This window comes from Rhinolophus hipposideros (genome assembly GCF_964194185.1).
Source record: "Rhinolophus hipposideros genome assembly, chromosome: 2".
Taxonomy (NCBI): domain Eukaryota; kingdom Metazoa; phylum Chordata; class Mammalia; order Chiroptera; family Rhinolophidae; genus Rhinolophus; species Rhinolophus hipposideros.
This window is the reverse complement of record NC_138048.1, coordinates 35,907,578-35,930,875: the sequence shown is the minus strand read 5'-3', so window position 1 is coordinate 35,930,875 and position 23,298 is coordinate 35,907,578.

Sequence of the window (23,298 nt, the reverse complement as noted above, 5' to 3'; positions counted from 1 at the left end):
CTTCCAAATTGTTGTGTATACCAATAATTCATTCTTTTTATTGCTGAGAAGTATTATATGGTATGACTGTCTCACAATGTGTTTAACTGTTAGTACATTGAAGGACATCTTGGTTGTTTCCAGTTTGGGGCAAATATGAACATGAACAATTGTATATAGTTTTTTGTGTGAACATACATTTTTATTTCTCTGAGGCAAATGCCCAAGAGTACAACTGCTGGGTCATGTGGTAGTTACATATTTAATTTTTGAAGACAGTGCCAAAATGTTTTTCACAATTTCCCACCAGCAATGTATAAGTGATCTATTTGCTCCATATCCTTGCCAGTTTTTTTAATGTCTTTTAGTGTTACGATTCTTAAATATTTTAGTCATTCTGATAGGTGTGTAATGATATCTCAGTATAGTTTTAATTGACATTTTTCTTTAATGGTTAATGATTTGAACATCTCTTCACATGTTAATTGCCATCTGTATATCTTTTTCAAGGTTAAATGTTTGTGCACATCTTTGCCCGTTTTCTAATTGGATTATTTGTTGTTTTGTTTTGAAAATTCTTTGTATATTCTAGTCTTTATATATCCTAGTCCTTTCTAGTCCTATCTTTATATATCCTAGTCCTTTGTTATATACTAGTACTTTCTTGGTTTGGGAAATTTTCTCTCAGTCTATACGTTGTCTTTTCATTTTCTAAACAGAGTCTTTTGCAGAGCAAGAATTTTTTCATTTTGATTAGGTCCACTTTATCAATTATGCCTTTTATGAGTTGTACTTTTGATGTCAAATCTAAGAACTCTTTGCCTAGTACTAGATACACATGATTTTCACCGGTTTTTTGGTCTAAAAGTTTTATGATTTTCCATTTTATGTTTAAGTTCATGATACATTTTAGTTAATTTTGGATAATGTAGTGGTTTAGGTTGAGGTTCAGGTGTTTTTTTTTTTTTTTCCTATGAATGTCCAATTGCTCCAGAACCATTTGTTGAAGACCATTCTTCCTTCATTGAGTTGATTTTACACCATTAAAAAAAAATCAAGTTGACTGTATTTGTATAGGTCAGTTTCTGGGTTCTCTGTTTTGTTCCATTGATTTATTGTCTGTTGCTTCACCAATACTATATTCTCATGATTATGTAGAAATATAATGTTGGTAGAATGATTCTTCCCACTTTTTTCTTCCATGTCAAAATTGTTTTAGTTATTCCAGAACCAGTGCATTTCCATAAAATTTTAAAATGCATTTATCTATGTATATAAAATACCTTACTGTGATTTTGATAGGAATTGTTTTAAATCTATAAGTCAATTTAGGGAGATTTAACATCTTTACTGTGTTGAGTCTTCCAATCCATGAACATGGTATGTCTCTCCATTGATTTATATCTTCTTTAATTATTTTTAGCATTTTTTTCATTTTCAGCATGCAGGTTATATTCATGTTTTGATAAGATTATACCCGAGTACTTCAATTTTTTGGAGTGATTATAAAAGCTACTGTGTTTTTAATTACAGTTTCTACATATTCATTGTTAGTATGTAGAAATGATGTTGGTTTTTTTTTTCATGTTGATCTTATAGCTTCCAACCTTGCTAATCTCTCTTAGTAGTTCTGTGATGGCTTGTTTGTTTGTCTTTCTTTCTTTCTTTCTTTCTTTCTTTCTTTCTTTCTTTCTTTCTTTCTTTCTTTCTTTCTTTCTTTCTTTCTTTCTTTCTTTTTTTTTTTAGATTCCTTGGGATTTCTAACACAAACAATCATGTCATCTGTAAATAGGGAAAGTTTATTTCCACTTTCCAAGCTGCATGATTTTTATTCTTTTTTTCTTGCCTTATTGCGGTGGCTAGAACTATGATGAATAAGAGTGGTGAGAGTGGATATTCTTAATCTTGCCTTGTTCTTAATTTTAGGAGGAAAGCATTCATTGTTTTACCATTAAGTATATTGTTAGTTGCAGATTTTTACTTTTTTGATGCTCTTTACCAAGTTAAGACAGTTTCCTCCATTCCTACCTTGCTGAGAGTTTTTTTTTTTTCCTTCTTTTTTTCCTTCTTCAGCTGTTAGTATGGTGGATTACAGTCATTGATTTTTAAATGTTAAAGCAGGCTTTTATACCTGGAATAAATTCCATTTAGTTGTGGTATGTAATTCATTGTATACATTCCTCAATTTTATTTCCTAGTATTTTTATGGATTTTTGCATCTAAGTTTATGAGAGATATTAGTGTTCAGCTTTTGGTTTTGTGCTGTCTTTGTCTGATTTTGATATGTAGGTAATACTGGCCTCATAAAATAAGCTTAGAAGTTTTACCTCTTTTATTTTTAGGAAGATATTGTATAATTATTTTTTAAGCATTTGGTAGATTTCTCTAGTGGCTTAGAGATTTCTTTTTTGAAAGCTTTTAAGTTATTATTTTAATTTCTTGATTGGTTATCGGGCTATCAGATTATCTACATTAACTTCATCAAGATTTGGTAGTTTGTGGTGTTTAAGGAATTGGTGCATTTTATCTAAATTGTTGAATATATGAACATAAAATTGTGTACAGTATTCCCTTATCATTTTTAAAATGGCATCAGTACATTTTATCTAAATTGTTGAATATATGATATGAGCATAAAGTTGTTTGCAGTATTCCTTTATCATTTTTTAAATGACTGCAATGTCTGTTGTGATATCCTCTGTTTCATTCTTAATTTGTGTATTCTCTCTTTTAAAAAATCTTTGTCAGTCTTGATAGAGGTTTTCAAATTTTGTTAAAATTTTTTTGAACTAGCAGTTTTTTTTCCCCCATTGATTTTTCTCTATTGTTTTCCTGTTCCCAATTTCATTGATTTCTGATTTTTATCGTCCTTCTGCTTCTTTGGGCTTAGTTCGCTCTTCCTTTTCTAGTTTCTTGAAGTAACAACTTAGATTCTTAATTTGAGACCTTTTTTCTTTTCTTATGCAAGCATTTCGTACGATAAGTTTCCCTCTCAGCAGTACTTTAGGTATATCTTATGTATTTCAATATATTGTAGCCTTATTTTTACTCAGTCCTTTGTATTTTTAAATTTCCTTTGAGACTTCCTCTTTGGCTTATGGATTATTTACAAGTGTGTCATTTAATTCCACATGTTCAGAGATTTTATGTAACTTTCTGTTTGATTCCATTGTGGTCAGAGAACATAGTCTATGAATTCAATCCTTTTAAATTTGTTGAGGTTTGTTTTGCAATTTTGGATATAGTTTATCTTGGTGAATGTTTCATGGACACTTGGACAAAAATGTGTACTGTTTGGTTGAATGGAGGAATCTAATATGTCAATTATATCCTTTTGGTTTATTGTGTTATTCAGATATTTCATATCATTACTGATTTTCTAATAGTTATTTCAGCTGCTGAGTATGGAGTGCTGAGATCCTCAACTATAATTTGTCTGTTTGTTCTTTTATCTCTATCAGCTTTTGCATCATGTATTTTGAAGCTCTTTTGTTTGATGTGTACACATTTAGGACCATTGTTTCCTCCTGGTGGACAGATCTTTTTAGCTTTATATAATATCCCTCTTTGTCCCTAGTAATTCCCTAGTAATTATCCTTATTCTGAAGTATATTTTGTCAGCTATTAATAGAGATACTTCTTAAAAAAATGTGTGGTATATCATTTTCCATCCTTTTATTTTCAACCTACCTATATTGTTGGATTTGAGGTGAGTTTTTCGTAAACTGCATGTGTAGTTACATCAAGTTTTTTTTATCTACTCTGCCAATCTTTGTCTTTTAATTGATGATTTTAGACTATTTATGTTTTAGGTAATTATTAATATTTTAGAGCATAAGTCTTTCATTTTATCATTTATTTTGTTGGTTTCTTCCATTTCTCACTTCTGTGTTTCTTTTTGCCTTCATTTTGGTTGCTTGGACATTTTTTAGGATTCTCTCTTGATTTATTAAGTTTTATTTAAGTGCATTTGTTTGCATAGATCTCTTAGTGGTTCCTGTGTAATATAACATACGTATGTTTCTGGTATCAACATTGTATCACTTTTATTGAGCTATATTATACTTTACTGCTGTTTAATTCCTTTTACCTTCCCTGTTTTTAAATGCCGTTGTCTTGAGTATCAGATTTTTTTTGTCTTGAATATTACAATTTTTGTTTCAATAATCAAATATGATTTATAAAATTCAAGAGGAGATACTTTACTGGATGCACTCATATTTGTGCTCTTTCAATTGTTTTGTCTTCCTTCCTGATGCTCCAGGATTCTTTTGTCATTTCCTTTCTGTTTGAAGATTTTTTTTTTTTTTTTTTAGCCATTTTTGATGGTTAGGTCTGCTATCAACAAATATTTTAGTTTTTCTTCAGGAGAGATTTTGTTTCTTCTTTATTCTTTAAGGATAATTTCACTGGTTATGGGATCCCTAGTTGACAGTTCCTTTTCTTTGCAGCATTTGAAAAAAGTTGGCCACTTTTTCCTGGCCTTCGTGGTTTCATGTGAGAAATCTGCTATTGTTCAAATTAGTTTTCCCTATACATGTGTTGTTTCTCTTTGGCTGCTTTCAAGATTTTTTTCTTTGTCTTTGTTTTCAAAAGTTTAATTATGATGTGTCTTGGTTTGGATTTCTTTTGATTTATCGTATTTGGAGGTTGGTAAGTTTCTTGAATCCATAGGTTTATATCCTTTGCTAAATTTGGGAAGTTTTCAGCAATTACTTCTTCTAGCACTTTTTCAACCTCCACACTCTCTTCTCCTGAAACTCTAATGATTCAAGTGTTGGATCTTTTGCTGTTTGTCACTCAGGTCCCTATTTAGCTCATTTATTGATAAAAGAGGATATTATTATTATATACATTCATAGTCCAGTAAAAATTAAAATCATAGTTTTATTTTAAGAAGACTTAATTTCATATTGTTGCCTGTGATTATCTTTTTTTTATCTTGTTTTCCTCAATAGTCTAATGAGCTACTTCTGAGGTTTTCTCCAAATTAAAGTCAAACCTCATAGTTTTTTGGAACCATCATATCCATTTAAGAAATTTACTAATATTCCATCATTAGAGATCTTTAAAAACTATATGACAGCCAAAATCTGTAAACAACTCAGGTTGGTTCATCAACAGGTGATATATTTATATAATGGCACATGGCTCAGCAATAAGGAAGAATGAACTACTGATACAGAGAAAAATATGGCCAAATCTCAAAAAACATTAAGCTGAGAGAAAGAAAGCCTCACATAAAAGAGGACATACTCTATGTTTCCATTTATATGAAGTTCTTTTATAGGCAAAATAAATCTTGGTGAAAAAGAAAAAGATAAATTCTGTGTCTTATGCTTTGGAATATAATATTAATATGGGAGCATGCATCATTTAGATATGCTCTATATCATTATGTACATATCTTTTGTTAACTCTGCCTTCAGATAGTGTTTTACAGGGGTTTCAATAGTATCATTCAATTCGTTGGTGAAAATGGAAGAAAAATAAGAGTTGAATAGGTCTTTGTCATTTGTTAACATTATACCATTTTTTTGCAAAAAGGAGTCTATTCATATTTCTACCTCTATCTCTTCTGAATATAAGTTTTGTTCTTTATTATATTCTCCATATAATTTTTCTTTGATTTTTACTCCAAAGTTTTTTCATTCTGGATCCCACAATTCTTACTAGCTCTCTTAAACAGAGAAAATTGGTCATAGTCATTATGTAAGAAACACAGTTAAATATTTTTTCAAATGTCAAACTAACACTATTATATATAGACAGTCATTGTATTATGTGCATTCCATCATACACAATGATAAAAATGATCTATTATCCCATCAGAATGGAGTCCTTTTGGATAATTGTGTGTGTATGTGTTTGTGTGTGTGTGTGTGTGTGTGTTGATGAATTATGTTTTTATCCAATTGTATGGTTTTATCCTTTTACTCCTTTGTAGTCAAGAATTTTTTTTTTTTTTAAATTGGGGAAGGGGAACAGGACTTTATTGGGGAATAGTGTGTACTTCCAGGACTTTTTTTCCAGTCAAGTTGTTGTCCTTTCAGTCGTAGTTGTGGAGGGCGCAGCTCAGCTCCAGGTCCAGTTGCCATTGCTAGTTGCAGGGGGTGCAGACCACATCTCTTGTGGGACTCGAGGAATCAAACTGGCAACTTTGTGGTTGAGAGCCCGTGTTCCAAACAACTGAGCCATCCGGGAGGCAGCTAAGCTCAAGATGCTGTGTTCAATCTTAGTTGCAGGGGGCAAAGTCCACCATCCCTTGCGAGACTCGAGGAGTTCAACTGGCAACCTTGTGGTTGAGAGCCCACTGGCCCATGTGGGAATCAAACCGGCAGCCTTCAGAGTTAGGAGCATGGAGCTCCAACTGCCGGAGCCACTGGGCTGGCCCAAGAATGTGTTTTTATGCAGCTGTCAGATATAGGGGTAAAATTCGATTCAGTCTACTGGTCATATGAGATTTGAACCCAGACAGCCTTAAAGCTGTGTCTGAATTGAGATAGCTAGCTACTGAATCATAGTATGTATACAGAATTTTTTTCAACTGGATGGGCTTTTTGCAGTAGGGTTAGGAAGTTTCTTTTTGCCATGCATAGAAGATTATTTCAGTTTCCGAGTACCGTATTCCATATTTTGTTCTATCTATTCAATTTTAGGAATATTAATACATGGTCATGAAAGATATTCATTACCTATGACTACCTTGTTTGAAACTGTTTATCACTCATATTTTTAGAAAAACCCTGTAGCCCAAGGGTATTTCTCATCCTTATTTTCCATATGAATATATATACCTCCCCTATTTTTAATATTCTTCTCTATCTCCTTCCATTTCTGTGAACAATAACTGTCTCGACTAATGTGAAGAATTGTCTCAACCTCAGATCAGAGAAGGCAGCAAGTGACATAGTTAAGTATATGGCTTTGTAATCAGAATGCATAGTAGCTTAGCCTTTTGACCTTGTGCAAGTTAATTATGGTCCTCAAACCTCAGAACAAATTGAAAAGATGGTGGTTTATTTTTCAGGTTGCCAATCGTTAAAATTGATCTAGTTATAGCTGAGTTTTGTCTAGCCTGGAGCCTACCCACAGGCCTCATCCAGTGATGTTCTCCCTCCCTCCCCCATCCGACCTTTCCCTCCTTCCTTATTTTTAAAAATTTATATATAATTCACATACCATAAAATTCACCATTTTAAAGTATGCAGTTAATGGTTTTTGTTATATTCACAAGGTTGTATAACCATAACCATTATCAAATTCCAGAATATTTTCATCACACCAGAAAGGAACCCTATACCCATGAGCATTAACTCCCTGCCCCAGCCTCTGGCAACCACTAATGTACTTTCTGTCTCAGTGGACTTACCTATTCTGGATATAATGGAATCATAAATTATATAGCTTTTTGTGTCTGGCTTTTTTAACTTAGCAGGTTTTCAAGGTTCATCCATGACATATTATATATATGTATACACATACATATATATATGTATATATATCATATGAGATTTGAACCCAGACAGCCTCAAAGCTGTGTCTGAATTGAGATAGCTAGCTTATATATATATATAATATATATAATATATATATATATAAATATTATATATATATTATATATATATTATATTATATATATATTATAATATAAATATATATATATTTTATATATATATATATAAAATATATATAATATATATATATATATATATATATATATTAGCATGTATAATACTTCATTCCTATTTGTAGCTTTATAATATTCCATTGTATAGAATGGATGTGCTGTACTTTATCCATTCATCAGTTGATGGATATTTAGGTGGTTTCCACTTTTTGACTTATGGCTGCTATGAACTTTGTACAGATTTTTGTGTGAACATGTTTTAAGTCTCTCAATTATGTACCTGGTAGAATTGCTGGGTTATATGATAACTCGGTGTAACTTTTTGATGAACTGCCGAAGAGGCTGCACTATTTTGCCCTCCCAGCTGTGTATAAGGGTTCTGATTTTTCTCTACTTTATTGCCAACATTTGTAATTTTTTTATATTGTAGCTTTCTTTGTGAGTAAAGTGTTGCCTCGCTGTGTTTTTGATTTGTATTTCCATAACGAGTATAAGCTCATCTCCCACCTTTCCCAAATATATTGCACTATTAACTCAGTACAAGTTTGTGTACCTCAATCATTTTTAAAAACCTATTTTGTTTCCTATACCTGGAATGCCCGTATCTAAACCTCTTTTGCCAACACATCATCCTTAAAGACTCATGGTTAAACCAATACTTTACCCACGAAATAACTCCCGATTCCTCCATATAAAAGTGACCTTGCAATCATTTAAGTATCTGTAACACGTTATGGTTCCTTTGTAACAATTATTTTACCACTTATTATAATTTTATAGTGATGTTGTAGGTCTACGTAACAGATTTTAATATAAAGGGCAGTCTGCAGTTTTGCTTTCTCTTAAGAGTCAATATGTATCTTGTATATCATAGACAATCAGATATTAATGAATAGAGCTGATTATCCTGCAATTCTCTCCTTTCCTTGTCTGTTCCACAGCAGTTTGGGATCTTAGTACTTCCTGTCCGTCTTAATTTGATAACATCCTAATCTGTTTGCCGGACTCTACCTATTTTCATTCTAAACCAATCTACATATTGTGTGATAATAATTTTGCAACCCAAGACAAATTGTATCTTTTGTCTGCCTCAGACACAGTATTGTGTCCTGGATAAGATTCAGTCTACTGCGTGTGGCACCCCAAACCCTGTCTCTTCACCTTATATACACAGCACCTGCCCTAAACGCTATGCATTGATCTTGGTTGCTTGAACAAGCTCTGTGGTATCTTGGTACACATAGAAATGCATTAGTAAGTCACATTGGGGTAACTGCACACAACTACTTATGACAGGGGGAATTGGCCTGCGGCCTCTACCTGCTGCTCTCTTTACCCAGCTACCCCAAGAGTTGAGGAAAATTTATACAATCACAGCTATCCCATATTTATTACACAACTTGGAGGAAGCTCTGTACAGTGCTTTTGTGTACCTTGGCTTTGGCTTATGTTGTTTCCTTTCCTGGGAAACTTTGCCCTCTTCCGATTCCATGGGGCCCTCCATTCCCTCCCCACAGCATTGCTTCTGTTGTTAAAACTACATACGTGTATTTAAAAACCCAACTCTGATGTTGCCTCAGAACTTTGTCTGATTTCCTCCTCTCAAGTTATTTTCTTTTTTCCCTATAGAATTTTTTAAATACATTTTCTGTAAAACTACAGATGATCTCTCTGGTATTAGTTAATCCTTATTACCTCTCCTCCCTTCAACCTCAAAAGGTTTCAAATTCTTTGATTTGCACTCTACTCACTCTTAAACCCACTCATATTTTAATCTTCCTTAGCAGACAAAATAGCCTGAACACATTAGACACGGAATAAACATGTTTTTAAGTTGAATTGTTGGGTATCTCATAAGTAGTGTTTTATATTATACGTAGAATAGTTTGTCAGTGTTTCTAGTAATTTCCTTTTAAAAAGAAATTAACCTTGATTTTCTTACATAATTTTTTCAAAGCATTAGGTCAAGTGGCTCTCAAACTTTAGTGTATATGGAATCACTTGGAGAGTTAGGCTCTGATCTCGTAGTTTCTCAGTTACTAGGTATGGGGTGGTCTCCAAAATTAGTGTTTCTAACAAGTTCACATGTGATGCAGACCTTGCTGGTCAAGGAGTTACATTTGGAAAAAAGCTGCATTAGGTTACAGATATACTTAGCTTTCTTCAGAAGGATTTTTTTTTTTTTTTTTTTTTTTTTTTTGCCTCAACGTGACAAAATAGAATTGCTGGGAGATACATTAAAACCAGAGGTTAGGCTTCTTAGCCTCAACCATTTTTTGTTAGGCTTATGGCAGGAAAGATGTTCCTTTGGGATTTACTGTTTTGCCAATATACTGGTACTCTCAAACTACAAATGTGCAATGCTGTGCCAGGGAAGTTTCTTCTTATGGCCCGGAGATCAAGAAACATTCTTGGAGCCTCTGTATTTTGCTTATAATCCACTACATGTGTGGGGACAAAGCCCCAAAAAGCAGTTTCTAGGCTCTCGGCCTCACATAGAAAGGTGCTGGCTCAGGTAGTAAATGGCCATCAACTGTGATCAGATGGCCCTCAGCTGTGGCTAGTTGGCCGTCAGCTGTAACCCATAAGCCATTGGTCACTAATATAATGGCTGTGGCTACGCTAGGAGAAAAAATGGGGGCTAGCAAGAAGATGGTGGCTGGCAAGCGCGGACTGCTGTTAGGCAGATTATGTGGATCCTGCTTCCTGTGTCTCCAGCCCAGCCGCCAGCGAGAATATATTGGTTTGACTCCCCTACTTATGGCTCCGTGGGTGTTCCTTTTTGGCCTCACCATGTCCTGCGTTCTTACGTGGGGAGCTGGAGCTGAGACCCCGCCGGACGCCCTGCATGACAAATGGCGCAGCGAGCAGGGTCCTCTGCGTGACAACATGCCAGAGATCACCAAATCAACATTATATTTGAGTCCACGTTCTAGAAGACAGAGAGGAGAAGGGCCAGGTTGGTTGTCTGACTTTGTTGCTATCTTAGAAACGGGTGGTTACAGCAAATGTGTGGCAGAGAGAAGAGCACACTTGTGCGTGAGAGAGATATGTGTTTCTGGTGCCACATGGTTTTTTTGTTATACCCTGTGAAGGGTATATTCCTCATAAAGAAAAGTCCATTATTAAAGGCAATGTCATTTTAATTATGTTGAGAATTTACTAGGTCTTTATGGATAACACTGTGAAGCTGGCTATAATTTATAACAGTGTTTCTGGGATAATGATTTCTGAGTTCCAAATAGCCAGTTTGCAAATCAACGCAGGGAATACAGCCTATCTGCAAATTGGGCACTGCTTGTACTATAGTTTCTAGAGAATATTGTTCTACTCATTTCCTAAAATGGTCCATGTATACACAGCAAGGAAGTAATATGAGCAGTGCTTAGTCTGCATAGACGAACTAACAATTTCCTACAGCTAGACATTTTTTATTCACATATTGTAGAGACAGTTATGCCTTCTTGGTGTAGCTGCAGAGTTTTGTTCTGCATGAAAAGAAGGCTAAAGGCCATGTCTGTCTTAGCCACCACTCCAGTGTGGCAAGTATCCTAAAGCATCTGTGTGAACAGTGGCTTCTGTGGGGTGTGCTTGGCTGGTGGGCAGACTGGGAAAGACCCTTAGGAAGGAAGGACTGGGACTGGAGTATTACACTGGCTGAGGCACGGTAGCAGGGTCCAAAACAAGTGGCCAAGATGGTAATGAATGTTCATTTGACCAAACTTTGTATTAGGATGACTCCACAGAGTCAACCACGATACTAGCTAGGTGAGTGGTACTGAGCAGGGTATGTGGTCACTTGTCCTTCGGTGGGTTCCCCAGGAGGCCAACTCTGGGCCAGAGATCAGCATGCAGGATGTTTGTGAGGGAGGGCTCTGTAGGGAACAGATAAGAAAGCAGGACTGGGCTGAGGGGAAGGCTGGGCTGTGGTGCAGTTACTACACAGTTTCCCTGGGCCAGGCCTATTCTGAGGCTGGGACGACCTTTCAGAGTTTCCTGGTCTTGGGCCAGTGGGACTGCCCTTTATACCCCTGCAGCCACCAACCTTTGGATATAGGCTGCTTCTCTGGGAAGGGGATATGACTCTGGCTGAAGAAATCCTAAAGAAGGATGAGATGTCTGCCATCAATAGGAGAAATACATCCTTTAGTCTCGAAGGGGGTCTGGGTGGCAAAGCAGAGCCATCCCCCTATTCTAGAGGATGAGAATGTGTGGGAAGCTGGTAATACATGGAATAAGCTTTCCCTATGGGGAGACGAGCAGAGGTCCATGGTCCCAGTTGAACAGGCTATTACAGGGCTCTGGGCACAGTGGGAGGAACTGGAATGATATAATATGGACCTTATTTATTAATGTATTGTTAATCCTTATAATAGCCCTAAAAGTAGGTATTATTAACTCCACATTACAGAAGGAAAAGTGGCTTGCCCACACCCAGATGGATGATAAAGGCCTGAAGCAGAATCCAACACAGAGTCTCTTTCTGAAGATTCTGCTCTTTTGCTTCTGTTCCCTAAACACACTCAGGAAATGAAGTCACACACATTTTCAAAGCCAGGGCAAGTCCTGGCATGGCCTCAGACTGGATGAGTGCAGGCTGCGGGGCCCGCCCCGGAGTGCCAGCCTCGCCCCCCACCCCCCCAGTAAGGGTTCCTCACAGAGTGGAAGCCTTGGTTGGTGAGCCCACAGGTGAGGAAAGCTGGGGGAGGAGTCATGACAGATAGGAGATACAAAACTCGATGTTTTCACCTCAGAATGAGAGTGCACTGACTGAAATGTGGTGATTCATTACGGGTTTTGAATTAAACTCACAGTACACTGAGCTGTGTGCAAAGGAATAATAGCTTTTTTTATGGAGCTTTGATCTTTGAGAATTCCCTTCTGTCTAGGTAGTCGGGGGTGGAAATAAAACACTTACATTTTATCTTTCTAATCCAGTAGTTTATACAGGCTCTTAATTTTTTAGATTAAGCCCTAGTCTTTCAGAGTTTTACCCTCCCCCCACTTATGTTTTCTTTCCTGAATGATATTGAGGGTTATGGAGCTGGAGATGACTTGGCCTCCACAGTGTATTTGGAAACCTCTACCTGCCGTCCATGCCTCTTAGTTGCTGAGGAAACCTCCAGGGAGGTAGGGACTGGCCTTCTCTCTCTGGCCAGTAACGATACGTCACCCCTTTCCCTGGAATGATTAACCCCATGCTGATCTGAGGACAACTGGCTGAATCATTCCCTCACTGTCTCAGACAGAAATGGGGTCAAAGCATGCAGACTTCCTTCTGGACCCTCTGAGTCTCTACCATGCTTCCTACCATGGCTGAAAGGGAGGCGGGGCAAATGTTTGCTCTGTTCCATTCCTCCTCTCACAGACTCCCCAGTGCTGCCCTGCCGACTCATGGGAAGGTCCTCTTTCCTCCTCTTTTTCAGAGCAATGATGGTGAAATTGCTGTTGGGGCACAGGGCAACGACTGAAAGCACATCGGTTTAATCTTTCCAAATGCCTTTTTTTATCAGTGTGGGGACAGAGCCCCAGAAAACAGTTTCCAGGCTCTCGGCCTCACATAGAAAGGTGCTGGCTCGGGTAGTAAATGGCCATCAACTGTGATCAGATGGCCAGCAGCTGTGGCTAGTTGGCCGTCAGTTGTAACCCGTAAGCCATTGGCCAGTAGTATAACTGTTGTGGCTACATTAGCAGAGAATGGGGGCTAGCAAGAGCGGATTGCAGAGAGGCGGATGTCGCCGGTGAGAATATATTGGTTTGACTGCCCTACCTATGGCTCCATGGATGTTCTTTTTTGGCCTCACCATGTCCTGTGTTCTTATGTGGGGAGCGGGAGCAGAGATCCCGCTGGACGCCACGCACGACAAATGGCGCAGCGAGCAAGGTTCCTTGCGTGACAATCAGTTAGATACAGCACGAGCAGCGAGCGAATCATCCTTGCATTCTTTCTCAGCACCTTCTGCTCTCTGTGCAGGGCACTCCCACTGAATTGGTCTTCGTCTCTACTGACTTAGAATGCCTCGGAATCAAGCATTTTGCCAAAGCAAAGCAAAAAGCCTTTCTAAAACTTTACATATAGTTAAATTGCTGAATTCAATAATTTAAAGACTCCCTTGGTTTTTTTAGATCGTATGGTGAAAGTAATAATAAAAAAGCTGCAAATTTTTCAGAAATTGAAATATTCATATACTGAGCCATTTCTGATATAATTGCAATGGGTACTTTCAGGCCCACAGTATAGGATCAGAAGTCTAAGAACAGATCAAAAGAGCTATTTTAAATCATTAATATTAATGACTTCTTTAGTCATTTAGCTTCCTTTAAAATCTCATCGGTATGTAGTTTACTTTCATTCCTTACTGACAGACCATTTCTAACATTTGACAGCTGAACAGTGTTTTGACCAACCTTATGTTCTGAAGTGCTGTGTAGTTGACAGTCTAGCGACTCAGGGTGTCACCTGTGGACCAGCAGACCTCACATCACCTTGAGCTTGCTAGAAATGCAGAACCTCAGGTGGACCCCAGACCTACTGAATCCGAATCTGAAGTTGAACAAGATCCTCAGGTGATTTGTATGCATATTAAAATCTGAGAAGCACTGGTCAGCAACATAAGCGAAAACCCTCTAAAGAGACATCATAATTCACTCAGTGTGCTTTTATTAAGTGTTTATAATAAATGGTAAAATGGAGTGGAATCAAATCTCCATTTGCACTCTGCTTCTTATAATATTATTTTTCAATTCTGTGCACACTGCCTTCCCCTAATTAAAATAGAGACAGCTGTTCACTTGGTGCATCTCGCTTATGCCTGATGCAGGTTCAGTTTGGTTTCTGCTGAAAGCAGTTCAGGTCAGCAGTTCTTCAGGCCACCTGTTTCAACAAAGGACTGAGAGCACTCCCAAGCAGTCTCATCTCCAATTCTTTCCTCCCCCATCCCCCAATCACAGCCCATAGGCATTGAAAGCAACATACATTACTTGTCAAATGTAAATCTCTATGAAGAGAAGCAGCTGTGTTGTATGGCAGGGACCTAAATTACTGAGTAGTTCCCTTCCTCCCGTCACTTAAAACCACAGGAGAGAGAGGAGTGGGATGATGGGTTATGAAATTCCTTGCCATCCCATCAGGAGAGGCCTCTACAGCCAAAGCAAAATGAGGAGCTAAGCAAAGATCCTGCTAATGTAGGCTAAGCCCAGAACTGTCAGGATAACAGAGGATAAGAGTTCCTTTGTTCTCCCTTCCCACTCCCTGCTATTTTCTCCTGTCTCAATCCTCCCTTTGGCTTTATCGGCACTGATTACCCTACCTTTTTAGCATTTCAAAAATACCCCTACACATCTACCTCTTCTTGTGTACACCCACCCCTTCCTGCCCACTAATCTTTTGTGACTTGGTTAACTCAGTAGCTAAACTGATTCAGAGTCGTGCTTCTAGCTCAGCTCTTGGCTGACGCGACCAGAACCCATCAATGGGCACACTCAGCAGCATGGAGCAGCGGTCCAGGGAGAAAGCAGGGCAGTGCGGGCACAGAACCCAATGTGCCTGGACATAGGTGGACGCTTTTGGTCTTCATTAGGAAAGTCCAGCAATGATTATAAATAAAGATGGGAACAATAGTTGCATTTGAACGCCTATGTCCTATTCATTTACTTATTGCAGAGCTTTGAGGCAGGCACCGTTATTAGCATCACTATCATCACTGCTGTAGGCAGCTAAGGCTCTAAGAGGTTAAACAGTTCCACCGTTAGTACATTATGGCTTCAGGATTCCTACCTGGTTTGACTCTCAAGTCTGCTCTTGCTACAGAGGCCTGTTTGCCATACGGGTGTCTCAGCAGATTGGCACAGTCTGAACACAGACGTGTCTGGCAACAAGATGATGCCTGCACATGCAGCCAGGTAGCCATATGGTGGGCAGTGGGAACGTCTGGTTGGAAGTAATGGAACATCTGCTGTGGGCCCAGGGTTCACGGGCGGGATTTGAGTGCTGAAAATATGGGCAGAAACCAAGTCGAGTCCAGTCTGAGGAGAATGAGGGTTCCTGGCTGTTATCAATTGTAGACCTTCTATCTGAATAAAAGTAAATAACTAGAACAGGACATGGCACTGAGTCCTAGCAGCCAGTTCCTAAGAAGAACGAGAGACAAGAATAAAGTGAGAACAAGGAAATGGGAAAAACATTTCCTTTTCACTTGCGATATGGACCGTGAATTGTGGAATTCTCTCTAATAAGTAGCAGTGGTCCGAGACCAGGTGTAATGGAATCTGAAGGTGGAGATTCAGACAAAGAGGGAATATTTTTCTGAGGCTTCCTTTTGTGGTAGTAGAAATTTAAGTGGAAATGACAGAGTCAGACTCAATTATGAAAAGGATCCTGTAAATCACCCCTCAATGGTGGGACAGATGTTGTAGGAAGGCATTATGCTTTCTACTTCTAGGACTTCGGGAAATGTTTTTCTGCTTATAGGGCATTTGATGATTTCTGTTGTACTTCTTCACTCTTAAATGTGGCCCCGAAGCTCTCTCTAATGTGTTCTCTGTCTAGCTCACTGACCTCCCTTTATCAATTTCTTTTTCACTCACTATTCTCTGTCAGGGTTGCTCAAATGAGGTGCTGGTATTTTGGGTGGGGAAATTCTTTCTGGAGCAGGACTCTTTTGAATAGTGCTAGATATTTAGTATCCTTGGCCCCTGTTCATGAAATACCAACAACACCCCTGGGGCTATCATGTGACAATCAACAGTGTTCCCCCCGCCCCCCCAACCACCATTTTTAACACTCCACTCCTCCCTCTGGCTTTCTGGCATCCCTTCACTTTAACATGCCAAGTTCATTCCTATCTCAGGGCTACCACATTTGCCTTGGATTTTCTTTCCATGACGTTTTATATTCTCATTTTTAAGTCTCTATGTCACTTTCTCTAAGAGCATCTCCCATCCCCCATTCTGAGCAATTAATCATGATCTGAAATAACTTTATTTTTCTTTGCTTTCTATTTCCATTTTCCCCACCCCTTAACTAGAATGGAATCTTCTTGAGAAGAGGATTTTGTACTTGACATTCACCACCGTACTTTGGCACACAGTAGAGTGCCTGAGACATAGTATTTTTTGAATTTTATGAATTAAGAAAATGAATTTGGAGCATTATGAATGAAGAGACAGATAATCACTTTCCAAGATCCTATATAAGAGATTTCTGACTTACATAGAAAACTGGGCTCCGTATCAAGATTCTATTTCATTGTTTTCTATAGCTTTTGGAGAGTTTGAAGGAGAAGAAATTCTCCTTGGTGAGCCTCTAATGTTCCATTTGCATTTATTTACCTGAAGATAAATGTGACTGTACAGTTGCCAGCATAATTAAGTCCTCCTCTTGGAAAACACATTTTAATGATAAAATGATCTTTACCTCGTCAAGATGAAACTGCAGGACATAGATTCATAAATATGACAAAGATTGAACATACTCTAAGCTTTCCAAGATGATTGGGAAGATAATGGAGAGTCTCGAGCAAGCTTCTTGATATTAAAAAAAACAAAAACAAGAAAAACCTCAAGGAGTCATTCATCCATTTCTGTTGCATATCCCTGTATTCCTGGCATTCTAATAGGCACTGGGGGAATGGTAATTTTGGGGGATCATTTTATTTAGCTGCCTGTGAAATCAAGGATAATCCCAGAAAAGGCTTATTTTGTTCAAAAGTACCTCAGTCCTCCCGTAGCCCAGGTTTAGAGGGAACTGGAGTCAGGTTGGTTCACTAATACCATTTCCAGGTACCACACAGCTTGCTTCCAATCTAGGTCCCAGGGGTTCTTTAAGGGTAGAGAGCTCTAGTCTTCTGAGAAGAGCATGGCTGAGGTTGCTTTACATTGAGTCTTGGCGTGTTTTCAGTTCATATGAACATTTTCGTTCTGGGTCAAACTGGACCTGGTTTCAGAAATATGACAACATTTCACAGATCTAGGACTCCTACTGTGCTTGCTAGTCCTTCCTAATACTTTTAGATCCACTCCTACCCTACCCTACTTTCCTGTGTACTGTGGAGGTTGAACTTTGCAAGTGACATTTCCCAGATCTCTTGTCAACTAGCTTTTGTTAGGTTAGATCCATGGTAGGCACCAGAGCAGACTGGATGGCAGGAAGAATGAGCAGCTGGAGTGCTTTCCTTTTCTCCTGGGTCAGTGTCCAGCCCTGGCCCTGTCTCCTCTGTGGTTCTGGCTGGCTGACCTCTACCCTGAGCTCCAGTAACCACCTGTGATGGTAACCTTTACATGTCAGCTGGGCTAGTTTGTGGTGCCCGTTGTTAGGTCAAACACTAGATGTTACTGTAAAGGTATTTGTGGATGTGATTAACATTTACCATCCGTGGACTTGAAGTAAAGCAGCTTACCCTCCATAATGTGGGCAGGCCTCATCTAGCCAGTTGTAGTCCTTAAGAGCAAAGACTAAGGTTTTACAAAGAAACAATTCTGTCTCAAGATTGTATCATCAAATATTACCTGATTTTACAGGCTGCCAGCCAGCCCTACAAATTCTGACCTGCCAGAGCGTACAATCATATGAACCAATTCCTCAAAATAAATCAATCTCTCTCCTTCACACCTCTTTCTCTCCCTCTTTTCCTCCCCCTCACTCTCTCCCTCCTGAATGCATTATCTCTCTTTCTCGATCTCTCTCTCTCTCTCTCTCCCTCTCCTCCTCCTACCCTCCCTCCCTCCCTCTCTCCTTTTTCCCCCATCCTCCCCACTCCCCATTTGGTTCCATTTCTCTGGAAAACTCTAATATACCACTTCTTTCTGTTGTCTTTCCAGCCTTAAGATGATAGTGGCTTCTTATAATTGTTATCTCTAGAATTGCCTCACTGTCCCCTGAAAGCTCTTTAATGCTTCCAGCTCCTATGTGAACCAGTTTCCTGTATTTCATTTCCTGTATTGAACTACAATATGGGTGTTTTCTTCCTAACTGAATTCAACTTTATCCCGAGGCAGCTTTTTCAGTCATTCAAAAGCTAAAGTACCTTTTTCTCAGGACAGTCATGCCTGTTCCTTTAGTGCTTAAATAAAAAAGGGATACCACTCAAGAAAACCATAGAAAAAGGAGGAGACTATGTTACTATGCGCTTCTCTGTCCCTGTTTAGTCAACTAATAACACATGTGGAAGAAAACAAATTTATTGGGTATAGCAACCTATGGTTGAGCAAGCCATTGGAGAAGTGAGGGGCTTTGGATATGGGTGCCAGTGAGGATGGGAAGAGGGAGTTAGGTGCGAAGCTGTGACTCAGTATGAGAAAGGAGGAGCGTAGATCTGGATAGGTGGGATTCTGTGTGAGCGAGTGTGACTCAGCGCTCATGTGAGTGTGATTAAGACTAAGTTTGTGAGTTTGTGTAGAAGTGTGTGTGTGTGTCTGGGCATGTGTCCCCACATGCATGGAACTGCGAGTGGGAGTGAGTGCATATGTGAGTGTGATTGAGTATTGCTGCATATGAGTGCGTGGGACTAGGTGTGAGTGCGTGAGGATACTCATGTTACTGAATGTGCTCCTACCCACTACCTGACAAAATTCCGATGTTGAAATCTAACCTTCTATGTTAAGTGTGATGGCATTAGTAGGTGGAGCTTTTAGGAGGTGCCGAATCCCTCAGGAATGGATTTCTTCCCTTACAAAAGAGACTCTAGACAGCTCCCTTGCCCCTTGTACCATGTGAGGAAACAGCAGAAGACACCTTTTGTGAATCAGGAAGAAGGCTCTCATCAGACACCAAATCTGCCAACATCTTGATTGTGGCCTTCCAGCCTCTCTCCAGAACTGTGAGAAGTAAATGTTTGTTGTTATTAAGACACCCAGCTTATGGTATTTTGTTATAGGAGCTTGGAGAAACTAAAACTACTTGTATGTGGGAGGGGGAAAGTCTGTGTGAGTGCTGAGATTGAGCCAGTGTGAGCGAATGCAGAGGAGCATGACACCGTTAGTCAGGTGGGTGAGTGTGACAGCACATAAGTGAGAGGGAGTAGGACAGAGTGAGAAAGAGGGGGATTCTTCGAGTTAGCAGGACAGTGTGCCCCGATGTGAGTTGTACTGTAGGACTATTGTGCGAGGAACTGAATGTGACTAGGTGTGAGTATGACAGTGTGACTAAGTGTGTGTGGGACTGAGTGTGACTAGGTCTGAGCCTGGAATTTTGTGTGACTTAGTATTACTGGGCGTGTGACTATGAAGAGTGTGAATGGCACCGAGTATGAATGTGGCTTTTTGCCTGCGTGTGAGGGATTGTGAGGTTAAGAGGCAGAGGGACTGAATGCGTCAGTGACTATGTGACTGTGAGAGAGCTGACTTGAGTGTGTGTAGATGGGGCTGAATGAAACTGTGCAGGACTGAATGGAAGTCGGTGGGGTAACTGGTCGTGAATGTGAAGGAATGTGAGTAGGATTCTGTGGGAGTGAGTAGGACTGCTAGGGAATAGGATTGTTGTAAATGAGTGTGTGAGTGGGGCTGAGTAATTGTAAATGGTAGGGACTGGACGTGAGTGATTGTGTGAAAATGGAGGCCTGGGTGCGGCTGATCGTGAGGGTGAGTGAACATGTGCTCCTGGGTGTGTGTGAATGGGACTGGGTGTGTCTGTCCACATGCTGCTACCACTGGGAGCCAGAAAAGGAGGTGGGCTGACATCAAGTGGGCATATAGGGATCAGGTGACACCATGAAGTTGGAATCCAAAGCAAGGACTCAGCTAACTTGGCAGAAGCCAAGAGAACATAATTATTGTAGAACAAGTCAAGGAAAGGAATAATTGAAAACAAAAACAAAAAACATGACAACAGGAGAGCAGGATGAGGGAATAAGCTTAGCTTATACCCAGCAGCATAAGCACTTGGGCTCCATCAGGATAGAAATCAATACGTAGAGAGTAGACATGATGGGCCAGCTATGGGGGAAACCTTCTGAGATGTTTCTTGATAGAGCATGGACTAATTCCAGGGTGTGGATCCCTCAGGGTTCAGTGATGAGGCTGGGAAGATGATTGAAGGCTCAGTAAGAGTGCAGATGTGCTGACAAAAGAATTAAATTGTTCAATTAATTGAGCTTTTTATTGTTTCTTCTCACCTCCAGTGTTCATAAAAACGTCAAAAATTTCATTCAACACAGAGATCCCAGCACACACACACCAAAGAGGTTTGATGAGGCAGACTGGTCTCGGCACTGCTGCCCTTCCTTCCATCTCTGAGCAGTGTGAATCCTATTATGTTCTATGCCTTCCTGCCCTCTTCTCTTTCGTTCAGCCTCACTTATGTTACAGAACTAATTTCTTGCAGTTAAAAATAGAAGAGAGATTGTTGCTCTTAGATAAGGAAACAAATAAATTAAATTGAACATCTGGCTACATGTCAGGATTGTTTGCAGTACGTTACAGAGGTTATTTAGAGGGAAAGTGTGTCTTTCATATATGATAAATAACCAAAATATTGATATGGCCACTAGATAACATTTCCATTGGAAACAAGGAGTATAATATATAATAATCTCTAAATGATAAATCAGAGGTTTGTTAGCTAACTTAGGTCCCATTAACTAAGGTCCAAGAACCCTCTGAATTCATATGCAAAAGTATGATTATGCATTTTTTCTGGATGGAGCATCTACTCTGTGCCTTCGACCCCCCCTGTCCCCCCCCCACCCCAGGTTATAAATTGCTGTTTTAGACGTTACCTCCTGTACAGACATTGAGTTTTTTTTTTTTTTTAGTTTTATTAGCAAATTTAATGATGTGATAATCTTTCCAAAATTTACAAATGTACAATATATTTATAACATTACCTTTAGATAGCTTCAGTGCACAGATATACATATAGTACATTGTGATAATTATTTGTAAAAATATGAGATGGCCTTAAGTAAAAAAACAAAAACAAAAACAAAAACAAAAAAAAAACAGACACACAAGGCATAGTTTCCAGAAACTTCCAACTACAGGTGAACAGGAGAAAAATATATTTTTTTAATAAAGTACTGAATGTTAAGATGTATTTCATCTGTTTGTGAAAAACATATGTGCAAAAGTGGGTTGTGCGAGTTCTGTCCTAGTGATTTCACTAAAGCTGCTCCTGATCCTTTGCTAGTGCTGATTCTGTCTGGGCCTAGACCTTCGATGGGTTATTGTTACAGAAACTTCTGCAATCCTTAAAGTCAGCATCAACGGAGGAAAAAAGAAAAAAAAAAGAGGGAATTTGCCATCTATTCACATTAAAAACAATACAAATAAATTCCGTTTATCTGTATATATATATAGTAATGTACCAGTTTCCATGGCTGGTTCTTTAAAATAGCCTACTAGTTCTTTAAAATATTCTAATCTTCTGGCACTTAGGTTTGTTAAATGTGATCGTCTTATTTTCAAGTATTGGGGTACCCATAATTTTGCTCATTTTAGATAATATTCTTTTTTAATTAAAATTTATTGGGGTGACAATGGTTAGTAAAGTTATATAGGTTCCAAGTGTACAATTCCGTAATACATCATCTACATATCACATTGTGTGCTCACCACCCAGAGTCAGTTTTTCCATCACCATGTATTATATTTGATCTCGTTTACCCTCAGCTACCACTCTCCCATCCCCCTTACCCTCTCGTAACACACTAAACTATATATTATTTAAGAATCGAGAAGAACCTCTCTGTCTATTTCTTTTCATTTGTGTTGCCATTTATCAAGAGAGAGATGCATCTATTTTAATACTATACGAATATATAAGGGTAGATACAGATTTTGTGAGACTTGAAACTTATATAATTTTGAGCCCATCTTTAAGAAAAAGAATAAATATTATGAAAATACAGCAATGCTAGGGACTTTCTCTGGGCCTTGGGCCCTGAAGCTTAGGCTTCATTAGCATTACCCCATGTGAATACATGCACATGGGGAATAAACCTACCGTGTTTCCCCAAAAATAAGACCTAGTCGGACAATCAGCTCTAATGGGTCTTTTGGAGAAAAAAATTAATATAAGACCTGATCTTACATTCTATTATATAAGACCGGCTCTTATAGTAAAAGAAGACTGGGTCTTATAATAAAATAAGACCTGGTCTTACATAAGACCCTATATTATATATTATATTATATTATATTATATTACATTACATTACATTATATTATATTATAGTACATTATATTAACTGGGTCTTATAAAATAAGACTGGGTCTTATACTAATTTTTGCTTCAAAAGACACATTAGAGCTGATTGCCCGGCTAGGTCTTATTTTGGGGAAACGCGGTATGTATTTAATGTTTTAACATTGAGTCAGGGATTGCCTTTGACCATTTTGCTTTAATTTGAAAATAAGTCTTGCTTAAGAAGAGCCACCTGGTCAAATCATTTATACAATGTTAGCTTGAAGAATTTATACAAATTTAAACTATACCTGAATCCACAAGAATCCAAGTGCCACACACATCTAGAACCGAATGGACAGCCAGGTGATAGCTGATTCAGTTTACAAGTTCAAAAGGACGGAAAACTGACTCTAGAAATTTGTTCCCTTGAGATGCTCAGAGCAGTGTCCTGGTTTAGAAAGAAAAAACACAGAAAGGAAGCATTGTTCTAAAAGGTAGGTTTTACTTTAGAAAAAGGGTGACTTCCTACTCATTGGCTTTGAATAAATTAGTAAGGAGAAAACCAATG